Source organism: Gobius niger (assembly GCF_951799975.1).
Source record: "Gobius niger genome assembly, chromosome: 6".
Lineage (NCBI taxonomy): Eukaryota > Metazoa > Chordata > Actinopteri > Gobiiformes > Gobiidae > Gobius > Gobius niger.
In genome coordinates this window covers 23796640-23818911 of record NC_136857.1, presented here as the reverse complement: position 1 = coordinate 23818911, position 22272 = coordinate 23796640, and the positions used below count along the sequence as shown (strand labels likewise).

At 40.6% G+C, this 22272-nt stretch overlaps 1 protein-coding gene across 1 annotated transcript in view; it reads left to right on the top strand.

The window, feature by feature from the left end:
- The window catches only part of fgd1 (FYVE, RhoGEF and PH domain containing 1), a 267099-nt gene that overhangs the window by 104140 nt on the left and 140687 nt on the right, over positions 1-22272 (top strand). The window lies entirely within an intron of this gene.

The window sequence follows — 22272 nt, the reverse complement described above, 5'->3', positions numbered from 1 at the left end:
GCTCATGTACGCTCATGCACGGACACCAGAGCCGCTGCCGCCTCCTCAGAGCGGGAAGCAGGAAGGATCCGAACAGAACCGTCTTAACCATAGTCTGAACTCCTGCAGAGACCGCGCTGAGGGCGGGTCCAAGGCACAAGTCCATTCAGAGACGCTGCGTAATTACGCGCTGCAGCTCCAAAACCTCTTTCTCTCTCTCTCACCACCCGGACTCTGCTCCACATTCACGCCCAAAGCAAACCGCTGCCTCGTCCCCAAACCCTGACTACACGTACAGCGAGCTCAAGAAACAATATCCGAGTGAATAAAAGCTTATTCTGTAGTTTCAGGATATTTGAGCTCCGTGAATGGCACTGGCAAATATCACAATCAGCATCTAAAGGCTCTTCTTTACGTTCTTAAAGGAATAGGCCACCGTTTTTATATACTAAGATATGTTCTTACCTCACTTTAGTCGAGTTAATATATCCCCGTCTGGTCATTGTCCGCGCGCTCTGTCACTTAAACGGAGCACATACGCAGCCTCTCCCATATGTCATATAGCTCCGAAAAAGCTCACGATAGAAGCTACCAAGCTCTTTCACGTGTTCCCTATTTAAATAAAGTTACGTGAAGTGTTTTCATGCGAAGTATATTTTACACAGAAATGTAACGTGTCGATTTTATAAGCAGATAAAAAGGGGTACTATATTGTGAGGCATAATGATACGAGGAGTAAAACGTCCGCGCAGTAACTCCTAAAGGTTATTGACGGAAGTGAGCGGGGGAAGTCTTTAGGAGTTACTACGCGGACGCTGTGCTCCTCGTATCATTACGCCTCACAATATAGTCCCCCTTTTTATTTGCTTATAAAATCGACATGCTACATTTCTGTGTAAATATACTTCGCATGAAAACACTTCACGTAACTTTATTTAAATAGGGAACACGTGGAAGAGCTTGGTAGCTTCTATCGTGAGCTTTTTTGGAGCTATGTGACATGTGGGAGAGGCTGCGTATGTGCTCCGTTTGCCTGGCAGAGCGCACGGACAAAGACCAGACGGGGATATATTAACCCGGCTAAAGTGAGGTAAGAGGATATCTCAGTGTGTAAAAACGGTGGCCTATTCCTTTAAAGTGTTTTTCCAAACGTTTTATTGATGACACTGCACTCTGCCAATATACTTGATCAGAGAAACAGCGGCAACATGTCAGTAAACATCCACCTCTGCTGTCACTGCTGCGGCGTGAAGGCCCCTCCCAGGGTTTCCGTTAGCCGGCTGTAGCCGGCTTTTGGCCGGTTTGAAAAGCAAATGGCCGGTAAAAATAATTTCCATCGGCCAAATTGGCCGACAGTAAAAAAGTGAGAAAAAATATTAAAAATAGAAAAATATATTAAACATGTCACCTAAGTCAGTGACTAACATAACAAAGTGTTTTCGAGACAGGCCTAAATATTAAAAAAGGTTCAATATTTCTATCAAAAAAGTTTTGATTTACGCCTTTAGCCCGTTTTACAAAGCGCAGTCGAAGCGTCATCATCGCTGTCTGGATATTTTTCTTCGTGCTTCGTCACATTTTCCAAGAAAACTGCAAACTACAGGTACATTTACTTTTATATAAGTGTGTTAAGAACTCAGAAGCTAACGTTTGATTAGGATATTCTTGAAACGTGCATGTGTTCAGTCAGACTGACGCGCTGTCCCGCAGCGGCTCTTCCTGGGAGAGTGGCCGGGTTTGGAGGCGCTTCCCTCGGTCAGTCTGCGCAGACGCCTCGGCTCAGTTACCGGTGTTCGGAGCCGCTCTAAAGCGCAGCAGAGCTGGGTCCGTTTTGAATCGCTCGAGACTGACTGTTGTGACTTTAGTGCTGTCGATTTGTCTCTTCACAATAGTTCAGTGGTGAGGGATTTAATCACTATTTTACACCTGAAGCCACGTAAAAGCGCAGAAGGGCATCTACAGCCCCGCCCTCGCTGAGCAGCTGGTCAGACCTGGATAAGGACAGCGTTAGGGTCGTAGATATCGACTACTTTCTGTCTGAGTTAAAGTGCATATGAGTGGTGTATATCCGCGCAACACCTGCTGCTCCACCGTCTCCACGCGCACAACTTCATGTTTGGATTTTCGCTGTTGCTACATTTTTCTCACGTCAGTCTTTTATTAGAAATAGCCGTGTTTTGGAATCCACTAAAGCACTCGTGTAGATCTGTCTAAATGTAGATTGTTGATGATAATAAGCCACGTTCATTATTTATATATATTTTTAATGGCCGGTAATTCTTGCGAATGGCTGACATTTTACGACCCAGCCGGCCAAAGTGGCCGACAAAAAAAAAGTCTAGCGGAACCTCTGGCCCCTCCCTCTCTGCCCCCAGTGTCTCGGTAAAACCCTCTCATCTCACATGTTTAGGTAAATCTCATTCATAAGTTACTTTGCATGTCCTTATATGGTGTAATGGAGGCGTGACGTGAGGAGGGGTCATGTGCGCACATTTCTGCTCCAGGGTTTCATGAATCCCATTTTTTTCTCCGTACATGAAGTTTGGGTTTTGCTCATACAGACTTTTATAGGCAGAGTTTCACTCACAGTTTTATAAATGAGACCCCTGATCTCAATCCAGCTGAAAATGTATGGGCAGAGCTGAAAAGACATGTGCACGTGGCCTACAGATGTGGCTCAGTTACACCAGTTCTGTTTGGAGGAATGGACCAAAACTCCTCCCAACTATTGTGAGAAGCTTGTGGAAGGAAATCCAAAACGTTTGACCCGAGTTATGCAGTTTAAAGGCAATGCTCCTGTTGGAGCCATGTGTCACCACTAGGAGGTGCTGTGGTGGTGCTCTTTAAATGGGGAGCCACACCTCAAGCCCACAGGTGTTGGCAATCCAGAAGAGCACACAGTTTGTGTGTGTGTTTTTATGGAAATAATGAACTGGATTTTATGATGAATTATTGGAACTTGACATGAATTTGAACTTAATAAAGCAGCTGCAATTTTGTACATTTGACTCTTCGAATTTGTATTGAAGTGCAGTCAGCGCGTCACTTACTGCACCTGGATTTGCCGCCCTCATTGATCTTAATGGGATTTAGCCGGAACAGCCCCCAAATATTAATGAAAACAAAATTGTGAAGAAAATTCACTTGGAATTTGACAAATAGATTAAGAAAAAAAATTCTAATTGACCTAAAAAAATTCCCGCTGTAGTCAGAAAGATTCAAAAGGAATTTCATTAATTTTGCAGTACACATATTACAGTCATTTAGAGTCTCGAATAAACAAGAAATTGTATTTAGCCAATGTATTATATATCAATCAATCAAACTTTATTGACAAAATGCTTAACAGATTAAAATCACCCGACACCTCCACAAATCTTGTACAGTAAATAGGTCATGTTCAAGTTTCAACATAATAAAAAGCTCATCATTTAATGTGTGTGTTCGATGTAGTCACAATGTAACCTGTAAAATGATGCTTTTTCAACTTGGTTTGTATCTAATATCTCGAAAAACAGAAATAAAACATGAAAAAAATAAATTAAAACACAATGAATGGACTTTCAGCTATAAGAGCCAAGAGCCGGACTTATGTGGGCTCAGACAGCTGGACGCTATAAACGCAGTAAATTCAAACACAAATGCAAATGGCGTCTTATTTCTCTGCACACGACTTGCTCTTGTTTTGTTGCATCAGAAAAGCCACGGAGCCTAAATCCAAATAAAAACTGCAGTGTGGCGACTACAGCTCAGACGTTCGGTGGAGTCTTCCAGGAGACTTTGACCCCAGTCTGTCCCGCTTTGTCCAACTGTTCCTGGATCTGTCAGATGAAGAACAAAGTCATCATCATCGCTCAGTGTTTTTTTTATACAGACACAGTTTCAAACAAGTGACTCTCCTTTTGCAGAATCATTTTGTTGATTCTGGGATCAGACAAGTCGGAACCAGACCTGAATTTCATCTTCATTACTTTTTTCTCTTTCACCTCTGGAAACATGACAAAATGTGCAAAAGTTTACGGTATGTTAGTACTTTCGAGAGGCACCGATTAATATATACAATATAATATATAATATATGATATATAATATATATATACACAGACACACACACACACACACACACACATACATATACATATACAGTTGGTGGTGGTCAGCCGACACCACCAGCCATTCACACATAGGCATTGGTGAAGTGTCTTGCCCAAGGACACAACAACAGTCAGCACCTGCAGGGGCCAGGATTCGAACCCCCAACCTTCCGATCATGAGACGACTCGCTCTACCATCTGCGTCACTGTCGCAGATGATAGAGCGAGTCTGCCTTAAAATATTTTCCATATATTATGTTTCTACTACAGATTTGAGTTTCAGAATATGATCAAATCAAACTTTATTTATAAAGCGCTTTTTATACCGAAAGGTATCACAAAGTGCTTTACAGATTACAACATTTGATATGATGTAATATGACCCCTACATGCAGCAGAAGTCTGAAGTTCTGTCTAAAGCAGAAGCTCCATGACTTCCTTCTTCACTTTTCAGTCTGTGACTGAAGAGGCCTCAGCCGTTTTACTGGAAACAAAGAGCTCACTGTATTTAGCCTCATGTTGCTGTCACTCATGATGTCTGACCGAAAGTCTACCTCTGAAGAAAGTCAACTCACATTTACACTGAGAAGGTTGGAAGGGCGCCCCCTTGTGTCACCTTGCATCCAAATGCCCGGAGCATACCAGCGGGTCAAAAAGACCCGCGAAGGCGACACGAGGGTTAAAGAGACATTTAGACAAACTGTTTTTGTTGCTTTGTTTTTTAAGACGTAAATATGTGCAAAATTATGTTTCAACTGAAAAATAAAACAGCTGCCGAGAGTGCTGCACGCACCACAGTTTGAGAAGCCTTGCTTTTTACTGTATGTCAAAAACACTGAACACTCTGCCACCATTACTGGTTTTAAATATTGCTTTACCTGCTTGGCAGAAGAAGGGCAGTGGTTTATCACAGTCTGCAGGGCTCCACAGATGGTCTGCGGACTCAGCTACACAGTGCAGACCTCTGATATAATTAACCACAGATTTCCAGTTTGTGAAATGAACAGGAGTGTTGTCGGACCACCTCCAGGGCTCTCTGTACAGGCCGATCCAAGCTACATGGCCTACAGCAGCTACAAGAGAAGTCAGCTCACTGTTTTCAGCAGAACTCTCGATCATTGCCAGCTCTGAGTTTCTGGCTCTGCACTGGGCCACAGCCTCCTCCCAGGAAGTTCCGATTTCAAATACTTGAAATTTCTTCTCAGCTCCTTTCCCTGTCAAGATCAAGGACCACAGGGGTTAGAGTTATTTATTATTTGTGTTTAATGTTTCATTGATATAACATTAACGTGATTCAGTTCACTGTGTGCACCTTAAACCTTCCCTGTTTATCTTCTGAGGTCTGATGGGATCAGGCAGAGCAAAGACAGTTTGGCCACAGAAGAGTAAATGAGCTGCTAAACTAATACATGAGTTTTATGCTTTTCAGAAAATTTCTTTGCAGGTGGTTTTTCTCAACTGGTTTAACTTTCAGACTCATCTTTAATGTGTTAGAGTTTAGATTCTTCCCGAGCCCGACAGTCACTTCTTTAGCTACAAGCCCCAAACTTTACAATGTAACATTTCATAATAGAATTTAATGAAAGATATGAACTTAAACCTATAATAAAACACTCATCAGTTTAACCCTGTGTTAAAGTGTTTAAAGAGGGGGTATTATGCTTTTTTCAGCCACATAGCACCAGTCTATAGCACACTACAATGATGACGAAACCTTCTGTTGGTCTGTAAATGCAGTAAATTAGAATAACTGCCTTGTATAAAATTGCTCTTTCAAAATGGCGTTAGCAAATGACTTGAAATAGGCCCCTGTCTCTTTAAGAACCTCTGACCCTTTCTGACACGCCCCCTCCACACGCTGTCTGTGGCATCACAACAACACTGCGCTCGTTGTCTCAACTGTATTGAAACTACGATCGGTGCATTTTAATTTTTATTGTTGGAAAGGAGCTACTGTTTATCACTTTGTGAACAATGGCCACACAGGATATTATTTGGAGACAAACCTTCCACACCGGACGCTTGGAAGGGGCTCTTGCCTGAAAAATAACTGCTGTTTGGAGGCTATCTCTTTGCATCTGCCATGCCCTATGGATCTCTAACTATACCCCCATGGACGACACCAGGATCTGCAGGAGCCCATACGATTCAAAAGACGGACATTATCTGTGCAGGTGGACAGTGGTTTTTCGAGGTTACCCCGTTAGCTTGTTATAATCGACTACAGCTCATTGTTGATGAAAAGTCTGCAATAAACCACAAATGTGTAAAGCCAGGCTCATTGTGTGATCATCGTAAAGGCTGCTTCAAGTAGTTGCCTGCTTTATTGACGTTATTTGTGCATAATATGCTGCCTGTTTTCAATGAATGTTGTGAAGGTGAAGGTTGTTAGCTTGTCGCGGCTAATAGTGCCTTAGCTCCGGGACAAACCACTCGGCTACGACTCACTGTAGATGAAATGTGAGCAATAAACTACAAAATCAACAAGCCAGGCTCCGTGTGTGATCATCATAAAGGCTGCTTCAAGCAGTTGCCTGTTTTAGTGACGTTTTCAATGCATAATATGCTGCTTGTATTCAGTGAATTTTCCCGTTAGCTTGTCGCGGCTAGCTTGTTAGCTCCGGGAGAAAGCCACTCGGCTATGACCCATTGTAGATGAAATGTGACCAATAAACTTCCAAATCAACAAGGCAGGCTCCGTGTGTGATCATTGTTAAACGGTTCTTTATGTGTGTGGTGGTTTTATTGACTTTATGTGTGCATATTTCTCGTTTTCACGTGATGACTCGAGGTTTAGCTTAGCATTAGCTTTCTCCGGAGGCTCTGGGCATCATCAAGGCCCAGCGCAGAACCAGACACTGAAATAAGCGTTCTTGTCACCGGTTTTAATCCTGGGTGTTTCGGTAACAGAAACACTGATGTGTGTCTTTGTAAAAGTCTGCTGTGGCTCCGGTTCACAACACATGAAGCTAATCCTCCATGATGACTCTGTTTACATCTTAGGGCTAGACACTGCGGGGAGGGGGTTCTGCTGAGGGGCAGTGGTTGGTTACTCGGCTGGTGACGAAAGGTCGGAGGCGTATCCTGGAGGTCGAGGGCGTTTCCTGAAGGAATCAGGCGTTTTATCCCTAAAATGGCTGCCATCGGAGTTTTTACAGATTACTCGAAAATACGTGAATGTGCTAAGGCAACACTTCAGGCATGTTTTTAATGAGGGAATGACTTAATAACATGATGTAAAGCTGGAAAAAGTCGATTTTGCATAATACCCCCCCTTTAATCAAAATCTGTTTATAATCGGGAGTTACTTTATTAATGGGAACTTTAATCTAGAGCGAGCCCACTGAAAATAGTGACCCACCATAAAAAACATATTTGCAGTTTCCAAAGACTTTTGTAAATACAGCCTTTACTAATTTCTTACTCAAGATTAAATTACAATTAATGTTGCAAATAATACAGTAACAACAAGACTCAAACATACCTGTGGAACAAGCAAAATAATAGATATCAGCGCAGTTAACGTCGGCCCAATATCCATGAGAAGTAAGCAACTCGCATTTCTCTAGAATGCAAATGTGATTTGGTTCATCGCCTTTCCAGTTCTGGTAGCCCCCAGGGCTGGTGGTCCCAGTGGCAGACCATCTCCAGGAGTTGGAGTCATTGGCCATCACCCCTTTCCATGAGGCAGGGTCATCGTACAGACCGATCCAGGCTGGTCCAGTCCAGTTACCCCGTCCCTTCAGTCTGGCGGCCTCCTCCAAACTGCTGACAGTGACCAGGTCAGTGTAGTGATCCCTGCAGTACTGCTGAGCTTCAGTCCAATTCTTAGGCTCACTTATGAAGCGGTACTCAACAGTTTCTCCATAAGTGCACAGGAGCCCCCATAGCCCTAGATTTAAGTCATTATTATTTTCCACCATTTACTTTTTTAATTAAATTGAACATTATTTGTGAAGTCTTACCCCAGAGGGAGATGGAAAATAATAGTTGGTTTTGCATTTTTTCTCAAACCTTTGAAAAATATTGTGAGAGATTATGTTAAAGGTAAATGAAGTCAATCTGCAGTGGCCATTCTATAGCAGCATCTACACATTCAAAGCTTTGCATTTAATGCAAACTTACCCACTGCTGTGTCCAGTCTGACAGTCAGGTCTGTTCACCTGCGTCTGTTCATTCAGATCATTCATTTAAATATTTACTGCATGAGCGTCACGATGAGGAGGGTGTAGATCGTGATTGGCTGGTGTTCGTCATCAACTCAACTGTGTTTTGAATTCTGTGTCCAGCAAATGTCGCCCATGGTTGAGCCTGTGAAATCCGGAAAACTCTTTAAATCTCAATCAATCAATCAATCAATCAATCCATCCATCCATCCATCCATCCATCCATCAATCAATACAAATGACAAAAAAATTCATACAATGCAATTAAAACACCCATAAACAGCATATAAAACTATGCAGCCATACAGAAATTATGATCTGAATGTTTAAAAAGTTTGAAAGTCAGAGAGACGGTCTGCTCAGCCCCTGAGCTGTATGTAAAATATGATGTATCTATAGTGTGATGAAAAGCTGAGTCCGTTCGTCCAAGCTGACCTGAGCATAGGCCATTTCAAAGAGAAACGTTTTTAGACTAGTCTTAAAAATGGGGACAGTGTTTGCTTCTTTGACATAGAATGGAAGTTAAGAGAGGAGTTTGATAGCTAAAAGCTCTACTTCCTATTGTGGTTTTGAGAATGTGTAGAAATATAGGCTGCGTCTGAAACCATCAAATTGTAGCCTCTAAGCACTAACACTATAACTAACTCCTTAACCTTTCATGGGGTCGACTGTTAGATCTGTGCAGTTAGTGAACTAGAGCTTCAGCAGCATTTTGAACAATCCGTCCGTCCTTAAACAGGGGAAAGGGAAGTGACATCACCAACAGCTGTTTTTCTTCTTCTTTAAAGTTATTGGTGGAGTGCAGGCCAAACAAAAGTGCATGTCGCCCCCTACTGTACAGTGTCCAACAACAACATAGTGTCCAAACAAAGACATTTAAGGAGAAAGATAAATCCAAATGATCCAAACATTTCCCTTTAGTGTTATTTTATTTCAACAGCTGTTTCATAAAGCTACAGTAGCAAATGATCCATGTGGCTTAAGTTTCTACTAAATGAAAACAAAAGCATTTAATCCGTTTACTGAGTTTACTCTTTCACACACTGACATGTGACTGAGCTGTGGTAACGACAACATGGACTTTATCACTTTTATAAAGTTTGGCTTGTGCAGAATCTTGTTTTTTTTCATTATTATTATTTTTATTATTAAATGTGCTCCTGTCAATCAGCAGTGGTTGCGCATAAATCACTCGAGGGTGGGGGGGTTTGGCCCAGTGGCTTATGGGACGGCACATAGCTCCTAATCACTGGTTAGTTAGCACCAGAGGTCCCTATGCTAAAGTGGCTATGATAGTTAGCATCGAGGCTCCTTTTCCTAACTACTTCCTAACTGACAGCACAATTCGGAAGCATCTTGTCATGGCGGACCAATAAACAGCTATGGACGATCGTAAACCACACCTCTCCTACGAGAAAATGAATTGGTGGTCCCCAGACTAAATATCGCTTGTGATTTTAGTCTGGCGTTTGCCAGGCTACCCTACCTCGAGCATCCTGGCTGTATTTTGCCATAGTGATCAATGAAACTCAGGATTATTCATTGTTTAGTTCGGTGTTGTGTTCAAATGAATGGTGGACGCTCTCATTCAAACCTGTACTGCAATCGTCGTCATTCTTTCCTTTCTAGCGTTGGCTTTTTGTTTGCGTTATGTTACTGTGCAGTCGTCGGCGTGCTCTCTTGGGTGTCTCTTCCTGTTCCTTTGTCATGTTCCATTTGTCTCATTCGGTCCTGGTTGCTCTCGCTTTGCCTAGCCGGCCCGTGTGTCTCAGCCTCGTGTCTAAAGGTGCCTACACACCAAACGCTTTTCACACGGCAGGTGCGGTTGATTCTTGTGTATTGCTCATTCGAGCAGTATCAATCAGCAGCAGTGTGTGTGAGGAGGCAGGAGGAGTAAAAACACTCATTCTAGAATATTTTTTTTTAATTTGATGCAACATCTTCTACATCAGGAGTCACCAACCTTTTTAAAGCCGAGGGCTACCTTAAGATGACTTCATGGCCTGGAGGACTACCAGCTCAAAACGTATTATACATATTTTACATTTATAAAATCCAAAAAGCGTACAATATTACTAGTACTATTTCATAACAGTATTCAGAACTTTTTGACTACTATTTGTAAATGAATGCATTCATTTCACTGTCAAAGTGACATTTATTTTGTGCAAATGAACATGTCACAACTTCAACAAAAAACAGAGCTCATTGTTTTTCAATACATGAGATTGTGTGAACTCCAACTTGAATTAATCATTGAACATTGATTAATTGACCAGGTAACATGGTGTTTTACTAAAACACTGTTCAGTCTTGTCTGTCAGTTAGTGAGAAACCTGGCCTTCCATTTTGTCCACTAGTTTGCTGTATTCTGGTGTATAGTTTGACACAGCCACTCTCAGTGACTCCTGCAGATGTGAATCAGTTAGGCGTGTTCGGTGTTTATTTTTTATGAAGTGGATCCGAAGAGTTTGGGCTACTCAGATGTGCTTTAAGGTGCAGGTCATTTTGCAAAGTTATTATGTCCATTTCCACCTGCCCTGCATCCAAGGTGAAGGTTGTACTTAGGTTCTCAGCTGTGCCTGTAATGTCCACTGACATAAAGGGATTTGAAATAATTGACACACATGGCTCAATTCGAGCAAAATCACAAAATCTGTTATCAAACTCTTGCATCAGTCTGTTAATCACTTGGCTGTATTTTTCTACACCTTTATCAAAAGCCACAGATGCAGAAACAAGATATAATAAGATTTTTCTTATTGTCAATAAGAACTTTTGCACAGAGAGGGAGTTTACCACACTTTTTCTTTGCAAGTGCACATTTTAGCTATAAAAGCTTTTACAGCACTAAGGTTTGTGACAGTCTTACCTGTGCCTTGCAGCTCACAGTTCAAATTTTTCAGTTTTTCTGTTAAAAAGGCAAGGTCAAGCAACCACTCAATGTTGTCCAAGAGGGAGGGGTCCTCTTCTCTGCTCTGCATAAATTCCTTTATTTCACCCGCTAGTGACAAGAAACGTTTCAAAATCCGCCCTCTGCTGAGCCGTCGTATTTCTGTATGCAGCAACATGTCTCCATATTCTGTGGACAGCTCCTCCAAAAGCACTTTAAATGTCCGGTGTTGCTTGGCTTTAGCACGAATATCATAACCCACATAAGACCATTCTTACTATATATCACTGATGGTCTAGGTCTTACCTCCAAAAGTACCAGTAACTACCACTTAAGTTACCTAAACACACCTCTGTAAGTACCAGGGATGTACCACCGTAATTACCTAGGAGCCCTTGTGTGATAGCAGCTTCAAAATTCTTGTATCCATTAAACTTGTGAGTTTTTGGAGAGTTTCTGCTTGGATTTCTTTGCAGGATGTTAGAATAGCCTCCCAGAGCTGCCGCTTGGATGAAAACTGCCTCCCACCCTCATAGAAGTTTTGTTTGTTGAGGCTCCGAAGGTTCTCAATAGGGTTGAGGTCAGGGAAGGAGGGGGTCCACATCATGAGTTTCTCTCCTTTTCTGCCCACAGCAGCCAATGAAGAGGATTTTTTTCGGGAAAGCACGGCTCTTCTTTCTGTAGCATAGAAGACAGTGGTCAGTCAGAAACTCCAAATATTTTTCAAAGGTAATTTTCACACCTTCAGGGATCCTAAACGGGCCGACCAGCCTTCTCCTCATGATTCTGGCCCAAAACATGACTCCGCCCCCTCCTTACTGACGTCACAGCCTTGTTGAGACATTGTGGCCATTCACCAAACATCCACTACTCCATCCATCTGACCATCCAGGGTTACACAGCGCTCATCAGTGAACAAGACTGTTTGAAAATGAGTCTTCATGTATTTCTGTTCATGAGCTTCAATTAGCAGTTTAGGGGAGGCCGGATAGAAGGTTTATTTACAACTGCAGCCTCTGGAGGGTCCTACACCTTGATTTTTAGGAGACTCGAGAGGCACCAGCAGCTTCAAATACCTGTCTGCTGCTTTGTAGCAGCTGTTCTATTAATCTGGTTTATTTGCCTGGCAGAAACCGTCCTCATTGTGCCTGAATCAACCACAAATCTCTATCAGTACGATGATTATGCTTAATCTTTCATGAAATGTCTAAGGTTTTCACATCTAGTCCAAGGCATTCACTATTTCACGCTTCTCATCATCAGCAGAGAGATCCTTTATCTTTCCCACATTTCGTGATTGCTTGGTCTGCTTTATAATGTGAAACGTCCTTTTTCAGTAGTTTTTCCCTTAACTGGGCTTAACCTGACAACTAGTCATCCCTGGCGTCTGAGATTGATGTCAGCGATTCAAAGAGCCCTGAGACACAATACCATCCATGAGTTTCATTGAAAAACTTTTCTTTTTTTTTGCTTTTATGACTCTGAAATACAATTTGTAACGCAGTGTATTTTTCTGTCATTATGGCCAGCTGCCCTTCGTGTGAAATAAGCCCTGGATTTGCCTGACTTGCCCGTTCGCCAACGCCTCATCCTGCGCCATTTCATTAGCATTTACATGTTTGGTCCAGAGCCAAACACTGAAACGAACCCTCCCAAACTCATTCTTAAACAAAGTCTGAACATCGTTAGGACGACAAACGAATATGAGTCGCAAACAGGAGCTTGATAGAAAAGGGAAAAAATAAAATAAACAATCTTCGTGTCATCAGCCTTTTTTACCAGTATAAAAGGTCTTGGTCAACATGGTAAGCAGATCTAGACTCGGGTAAATGCTCATTCCATAAATCCATAAAGCCTCTTTGATGAAAAGCTGAATAAAAGTTTTGAATTTTCCTCCATTTAATTTGTTTGGGAATAATGATGATTTGGCAGATGATGATGTGCTCCGACAGTTTGACCAACATCAAAGTCAGTGCCTCGCTCTACCAGTCTGAACTGTGGCGGCACTGGTACAGTTGTCTGCTCTAAACTTTAGTGTGTTGTTGTTTTGTAACTGGACCTTGTGTCTGCAATAAAGGTTTGATTGTACATGGGATCTCACAAAATGTAACAAAGCCTCACGAAGAGCAAAACATGATTAGGAAGGATTTGTGTGTTCAAATGGGTGCTGCTTGTGAAAAGTCATAACATCAAAGTGATTAAGCTTTCGTCTGCCGTTCACTGATTATGACTTATATTAGACAAATACTTACAGTTACTAATGAAGGAAGAGGAAAAACTGTCTTTCGGAAGAGCATCGCTAAATGGCTGTTGAAGAGCTCTTAATTGTTCTGCTCTGTGGTAAGACTTTACAATCTTGAATAATAAGAGTAGTTCTCATTCATAATTTATCATGTTATTGTGACATGCAAAAAGTGACTTCATGGAAGCCTCGTGAGACAGTTTACTGATGAGAATTCTTTGGCTACACATTACCAATATGTGTGTTAAACATACTGGGTTTAAGCAGTGGTTTAAGTGGACTTTGGCAGGTGGTGTAACTTTAATCTAGAAGACTCAGAACGCTACATTATGTTGATATATGAAAGGCTGTGTAGGTTGGATGTAGCAGAAGGTGTTCAATATTACTTTAACTGCTTTATTTTTAGAATGGATTTTATGTGTGCTCTTGTTTGAGATGCTCTCAGAAAATTAGAGCAACAGTCAGTCCTCCCCAGGAAAGGTCTGGTCTATTTTAGGCAACAATGTGCTGTTTAAATCAGTGCCATACAGAGATAAGCGTTTTGTCTTCATGTGGACGCAACAAAAAGCTGAATTTTAACTGAATATGATTAGCTCAGAGGCCACTTTAACATGCTCGGCTAATTCTATCTACAGTAAAATCTTAAAAGAGCTGGACATTGATTAAGGATTTCGAGCTAGGCTTTGACTTCGCCAAAATGTGGTTGTTGGGTTGAAAACACCTTAAAACATCTCGGTAACTTTGGGGTGTTGATGGCTAACAACTATTGGAAAAATATTTTGAGCAGGCTAACAAATCCTGAAATGTTTTCCCGGACATGCTACCTGGCTTGCTAACCGTCCGGATGTGTTAGCCATGCTTCTCCTTTTATAATCTATGTTTACGACTCCCAAAGACATTTTCAATTTAAACTACAAAGATGTGTGTTTAAGATGCATTTTTGCCTATTGTCGGCCTGATGTAGAATATGCCCCATTTTAAGATTTTGAACAAATCATCCATCCTACTCATAAAAGGCAGATTTGAACTTGAATTGACGATGTACTGTGTAATTAGTTCAGCTGCTGTTTGGATGAAAACTGCCTCCCACCCTCATAGAAGTTTTTTTTGTTGAGGCTCCAAAGGTTCTCATTAGGGTTGAGGTCAGGGGAGGAGGGGGTCCACATCATGAGTTTCTCTCCTTTTATGCCCATAGCAGCCAATGATGCGGAGCTTTTCTTTACAGCAGGACATGGTGCGTTGTCATGCATGAAGATGATCTTGTTAGGGAAAGCACAGCTCTTCTTTTTGTAGCATAGAAGACAGTGGTCAGTCAGAAACTCAACATATTTTTCAAAGGTAATTTTCACACCTTCTGGGGTCCTAAACGGGCCGACCAGTTCCCTCCCCATGATTCTGGCCCAAAACATGCCTCCGCCCCTTCCTTGCTGACGTCACAGCCTTGTTGGGACATTGTGGCCATTCACCAAACATCCACTACTCCATCCATCTGACCATCCAGGGTTACACAGCCTCATCAGTGAACAAGATTGTTTGAAAATGAGTCTTCATGTATTTCTGTTCATGAGCTTCAATTAAAGAGGGGGTATTATGCTTTTTTCAATCACATAGCACCAGTCTATATCACACTACAATGATGATGCAACCTTTTGTTGGTCTGTAAATGCAGTAAATTAGAATAACTGCCTTGTATAAAATTGCTCTCTCAAAATGGCTGTAGTGGATGTATTGAAATAGAACTCTGTCTCTTTAAGAACCTCTGACCCTTTCCGACACGCCCCCTCCACACGCTGTCTGTGGCATCAGTGGGGAGGGGGCTCTGCTGAGGAGCAGTGGTTGGTTACTCGGCTGGTGACGAAAGCTCGGAGGCGTCTCCAGGAGGTGGGGGCGTTCCTAGGAGGACTCAGGCAAACCTATCCCTAAAATGGCTGCCATCAGAGTTTTTACAGATTACCCAAAAATACGTGAATGTGCCAAGGCAACACTTCAGGCATGTTTTTAATGAGGGAATGACATAAAAACATGATGCAAAGCTTTAACAGTTTAGGGGAGGCCGGATAGAAGGTTTATGCACATCTGCAGCCTCAGGAGGGTCCTACACCTTGATGTTCAGGAGACTCCAGAGGCACCAGCAGCTTCGAATACCTGTATGCTGCTTTGTCGCAGCTGTTCTATTAATCTGATTTATTTGCCTGGCAGAAACCGTCCTCATTGTGCCTTTATCTGCACAAACCCGTGTGTGTCTGAATCATCCACAAATCTCTATCAGTACGATGATTATGCTTAATCTTTCATGAAATATCTAAGGTTTTCACATCTTGTCCAAGGCATTCACTATTTCACGCTTCTCATCATCAGCAGAGAGATCCTTTATCTTTCCCACATTTCTTTGTTTGGTCTGCTTTATAATGTGAAACGTCCTTTTTCAGTAGTTTTTCCCTTAACTGGGCTTAACCTGACAACTAGTCATCCCTGGCGTCTGAGATTGATGTCAGCGATTCAAAGAGCCCTGAGACACAATACCATCCATGAGTTTCATTGAAAAACTTTTCTTCTTTTTAACTTTTATAACACTGAATACAATTTGCAAAACAATTTGTAACGCAGTGTATTTTTCTGTCATTATGGCCAGCTGCCTTTCGTGTGAAATAAGCCCTGGATTTGCCTGACTTGCCCGTTCGCCAACGCCTCATCCTGCGCCATTTCATTAGCATTTGCATGTTTAGTCCAGAGCCAAACACTGAAACGAACCCTCCCAAACTCATCCTTAAACAAAGTCTGAACATCGTTAGGACGACAAACGAATATGAGTCGCAAACAGGAGCTTGATAGAAAAGGGAAAGAATAAAATAAACAATCTTAGTGTCATCAGCCTTTTTTACCAGTATAAAAGGTCTTGGTCAACATGGTAAGCAGATCTAGACTCGGGTAAATGCTCATTCCATAAATCCATAAAGCCTCTTTGATGAAAAGCTGAATAAAATATAACTTGACCTGTTAAGATGTTTTTGATTGAAATAGTTTTTGATTTCAGTAAATATGACCTGCTAATGCTACAAATTCAACAAATGTATAATAATTTGGAACAGTAGACATTGAGTTTTTACTATAGTTATTTTAGAAAAAAATACTGTTATCACTGGGAGATTTTTTCAACCACGTTTAAAGAGGGGGTATTGTGCTTTTTTCAGCCACATAGCACCAGTCTATATCACACTACAATGATGACGAAACCTTCTGTTGGTCTGTCAAGCAGTAAATTAAAATAACTGCCTTGTATAAATTGCTCTTTCAAAATGGCCGTAGCAAATGGCTTGAAATAGGCCTCTGTCTCTTTAAGACGCTCCCTGATCCTTTCCGACACGCCCCCTCCACACGCTGTCTGTGGCATCACAACACTCCGCTCGTTGTCTCCACAGTATTGAAACTACGATCGGTGCATTTTCTGTTTCATATATTTATTGGTATGCAGACAACAACAAAAAAGTCAAAGCATTGGATAACACTAACAAACATATTTGTATACAAATTTTTCATTTTTTTTTTATATGTACAAAAAACAAACTAAAACAAAAAAAAAGGAAATATGAGAATAAAAAATAAATAAAAAATAAATAAATAATTAAATAAAATAAAAAGGGAAGAAAAAATAATGTTAAAAAGTAAAATAAAATTAACCCACAAATAATTCCAATATAAACAAAAATATATATTTAAGGTGCAACAAAAGTAAATACAACTGGCATGTAATTGAGAAAATAATAATTAAAAAAATTAAAGAGTATTCATTCATCATAATATAATGAACTTACTATATATTGCACTAGTATAACACTTTACCTTAAAAAAATATATATATATATATATAATAATAATAATAATAATAATAATAATAATAATAATAATAATAATAATAATAATAATAGTAATAATAAAATAAAAATAAATGTTATTATTTGGAGACGAACCTTCCACACCGGACGCTTGGAAGAGGCTCTTGCCTGAAAAATAACTGCTGTTTGGAGGCTCTCTCTTTGCATCTGCCATGCCCTATGGATCTCTAACTATACCCCCATGGACGACACCAGGATCTGCAGGAGCCCATACGATTCAAAGACGGACATTATCTGTGCAGGTGGACAATGTTTTTTCGAGGTTACCCGTTAGCTTGTTATAATCGACTACAGCTCATTGTTGATGAAAAGTCTGCAATAAACCACAAATGTGTAAAGCCAGGCTCATTGTGTGATCATCGTAAAGGCTGCTTCGAGTAGTTGCTGCTTTATTGACGTTATTTGTGCATAATATGCTGCCTGAGTTTTTACAGACTACTCGAAAATACGTGAATGTGCCAAGGCAACACTTCAGGCATGTTTTTAATGAGGGAATGACATCATAACATGATGTAAAGCTTGAAAAAGTCGATTTTGCATAATACCCCTCCTTTAAATGATCCTCTAACAGTTAAAGACTTGGAAATTATGCTGACTCTCATTTGAGTTGACAATTCAGAAAATCTTAGAAAAATGTCATTTGCATAATAATTTGGAACGCAGTGTAGTGTGATACAAATTCATGCATTGTCAAAAAACTATTTTTTTCTGACAAAAACTTTGTGAGGACACATTCAAAATCCTAAAACTAAGACCCTAGGGAAAAAAACTTAAAAAACAAACAAACATAAAGGCAGTAGCGATACCGTAAATTTAGATTGAGGGAGACAAAAGGGCGCGTAGCGCCCCCTTGCTGTGAGCAGGGCGGTCGGCGAGGGCCGATAATCGCCGCTTGCGGCTATATTTATGATTGACCTCATGTCATATCTGGAATGAAAATGACGTTTTTGCAGATTTCAGTTCGTTTGTCTTTCATCGACTTTAGCTACATTTGTACATGGATTCTGTTTACAAGCAGAGAGTGCAATGACATTTAGGCAAAACAAAATGACGGCCTTACTATTGTAAACTGTAGCGTGTGAAGAAAAGAAAGCACAACTTCCATGTAAATCAGGTCAACTCTCAGAAGGAAATCAAAACAGCCCACAACACATATTTTACTCTTAGTTTAATCTCATATAAAACAGTTTGTAAAATAAACACTTGCTAAACATGAGAAACACATTTATAAAACATTGCAAACAGAAGTGAAAATAGAGTTCCCTTTTTTTTTTTTTTTTTTACAAGAGCTCAAGCATAAAATCTCTTCAACATGAAATAATTACAAGGGAAAAGTCTAAATCTTAATAGTTAGACGTATAAATCTGTTTAGTGCAAGAATAGTCTAGGTTTTATCTTCGGTTTTACCTATTTTAAATCTTGGTTAGTCCAGGTTAAGTCTTTTTGATTAGTAATTCATAATATGCTTTACTTTATAAATCTGCATTTCGCCCAAGTGTTTATGACAGATTTCCAGGTTCTACTCATTACTCAGTTTGATGGGATAATGTGTGTTGTAAGTGTTAATCAAAGTTTTAAGTAAGGCATGAGGCAGGCAGGCGGACAGTTCCAAGTAAAGACCTGGGACTCGCTCATGACCCTTGAGGGAATGGAATGTACTTGTAAATGATATATACTTTGCAAAATTGTAAATTGCATATCATTTATTTTACTTATTTGTTTATTTGGTCGGTATAGTGCATGTTAATGAACACTGATGGAACTTTTTTTTTTCTAGTACTTTGTGCTTACTATACTTTAATAATAATAAAAAACAAAGTCCAAAGTTGTAGTGAAGTGGCGCCTTTTCCCTGATCCTCAAAGGCCTCTGCATCATGACGTCACATTATGGATGCATTTGTTTTGTTCTGAACATGACAAACACAGTCTGCACACTCCGGGGTAAATAGGCTAGTACCCCAGAGAAAGAAACTCAGGTCATTTTCAATAGAAAAGTCACAAGTTCCCCCGTGTACATTTGTAACACAAGAAGCTCCCGGGGTAAAACACAGGAGACCTTGGCCCTGGCGCCGCCTAGACCCTGTGCAAACATGTGTGCCTTCTGAAGTGAAAAGGTGATAGATAATTACTATTAATTGTTGACTGACATCTTCACTCAGACAAAAGGGTGGAATTGAGGATCGTTGAAGTTTGTCGACTTTTAGTCCTTCTTGTGTCTCCCATTTGTGGGAAAAGTTTGGCCTTTACATCAGGAGTGTGGCACAACAGGTCATCTAGAGGGAGTTGGATAACTTGTCCAGCTTGTTCAAGCCGAGACAATATCTGGTTAATTTCAGTTCTATCAGGTCTATCTCCACAGTGTACACGAACATAATCCACCACTTCTTGAGAAAACTCTTGCTTTTTAATCAATGCAGGTGCTTTACGGGAAGTAGCCGCCAAAAGAACTGAGGAAACTTCTTCGAACTCTCCTGACATGGCCAGTGTCAAGACTTTCAGATTTTTACTCATGCATGTAAACACGCCACACCAGATTGTAGCCATGAACTCATTTCAATCCGCACTCTTAAATTGAACTGTTAAATATTTTATAACAATGGGAAGTCTGTCATATGCACTTTATGGCAAATTAGTCCATTAAATAAGAAGACATAGTTGATTATAGTTTTTACTGTAAAAAATTACAAGAAATTATCTGAATCAAAACAAATTCAGCATCTGGACACGAAAAGTGTCAGACCAAAATGATTCTCCAAAGAAATGACTAAAACAAAATGTAAGACTTTAAAGGGCCTAGATGGATGTCATTTTTATGCTCACTACTGCCACCTCAGGTCTTACGCGTAACTGCAGGTTCTATATTCAGCTGGTGCATGACGGCACTTCGAACCCAAATTAACACTTTTGAGTGACAGTGCAGGATTTTAGGGGCAGTGGTGGTGAAGGCCTGAGCTCATTCTACACATTGGGACAGGGGTGTCGAACTCATTCGGGTCGTGGGCCGAAATCCAGCTTCCTCGGCGGGTCGCGGGCTGCATATAACATGGAAATACTATAAAGGAAACATCTCTCCAATAAATGAATAATATATATATATATATTTTTTTTTTACCTATATTTAACAAGGATAGTCCCACTGAGATTAAGAATCTCTTTTTCAGGGGAGTCCTGGCCCCAGAGGGGAATCTATTGTATATGTTTTTAGTGGTAGGGGAAACCGGAGTACCCGGAGGAAACCTACGCAGGCACGGGGAGAACATGCAAACTCCACACAGAAAGGCCCCGTCCACGTGGGAATCGAACCCGGGACCTTCTTGCTGTGAGCGCTAACCGCTGCGCCACCGTGCCGCCCATAATGAGCTGTCATTTCAAAATAAAAGCCCAACAGGATTGTAATAGATGATAACGGCTTACACTTGTATTGTGCTTTACAACCCTGTGTCACAAGTGTCTCAGAGAACTGTCGTCATTTAGTCATTATTCATTCACTCCACACTCTGTGGTGGTAAGCTGCTATTGTAGATACAGCCTTGCTGGAGCAGGTAGGGGGTGGAAAATACAGAAGTTTAACATTTTTAAACTCTGTCTAGTCCCTTTAAAGAAAACGACAACCAGCTAAAAATGTCACTTATTTGAGTAAGAAGTAAGAAAACAGGACAAGAAGGGGCTGAATGCAATAATTCAGTAACTTTCTGCACTGACGCAGTGACAGCAGAAAGTTTAGAAGCACTTTAAAGACATAATGTTTAACATTTGTATACAAAATATTACACAAATAGTGGGTTTCAGCACAAACTGTTAAGTCAACAGATAAAAGGCTTCCCTTATAAGACAAAGGATGGAAACTAAAAGGAGGCAGGCCATTACTCCTGCTCCAGGAGCAACACCCAAGGAACTAAACCAGTGCAAAATGATCTGCAGGGGTATATCTCTGGGATGGCCCACAGATGCACTTATGCAAAGGTGGCACCAGGTCCTACCCAAGTTTTAAAAACTATAAGCAACATTATTTAATGGGAATCAAACACTTAAAGATGCGTTATGGAACTTAATATGCAAAAAAAATTGTGATCCATTGTTTTATAGGTTTTGTGGTGAGAGGACACACCAGCAGTGAAAACCTACCAGAAACAGCTGACCCTGCAGCCACTGTTATGGAAAGTAAAGGCACAAAGCTCATAATAATAATTTTTTTCACTTAGAAAGTTCCATAATGCACCTTTAAAAGCCGGCATTCTGGTAAACTTTCACACATTCATTTCTCCATATTGGTTACAAAATGATAATCCTTTCTACATACTTTTTGTTAACAGTGACAATGTTTAAAAAACAATAATTCACATTTACAATATTTCTTAAAAAATACAAATAAATCATTACAAACAGACATTTTCAGCCAGCAGAGCGAAGGAATCAGTGAGAGAGATGTCATCATTTTGAGAAAGCTGTTGGTCATTTTGATAACTCATTATAATGAACGGATGGTGAAGCCAGGTGAGACCCGTCACACAACTTTCAACACATAAATAACTAAAATAGAATGATCAAGACTACTTTATTTTTGTTAGCACAATTTTAATTTTCCCCAGTGCAGCTTTACCCAAATCTAAGAGCTTCCTACCGCCTACAGGCCACTGTTTTCGCACGTTTTTTAATCTCTATTGTGGCTTTGTTTCTTTTTCTTTTTTCTTTTTTTTTGCGTTTTCATCCTCATTTTTTTCTCGCTTTATTGACACTTTTTTCTAGAGGCTTTTAGATTTGGGTAAAGCCGAAGTGGAGAAAATGTGCTCTGTTCAGGCGGGGTTTAAGCGGTTAAGACCGAGACACGATTTTGGCCTGGATTGGAAGAATCATAGCACCCTCTAGTGTCCGTGGGTGCAATTACAGACAGAGTATGATTAGTTAATACTGTTTGTTGAATCTCCATTTGTATTGTGGCAATTAGCAATGGCTGCAAACTGTAGAACATTATTATGTATAAAAACTTAAGGGGCTAAGGGGATATT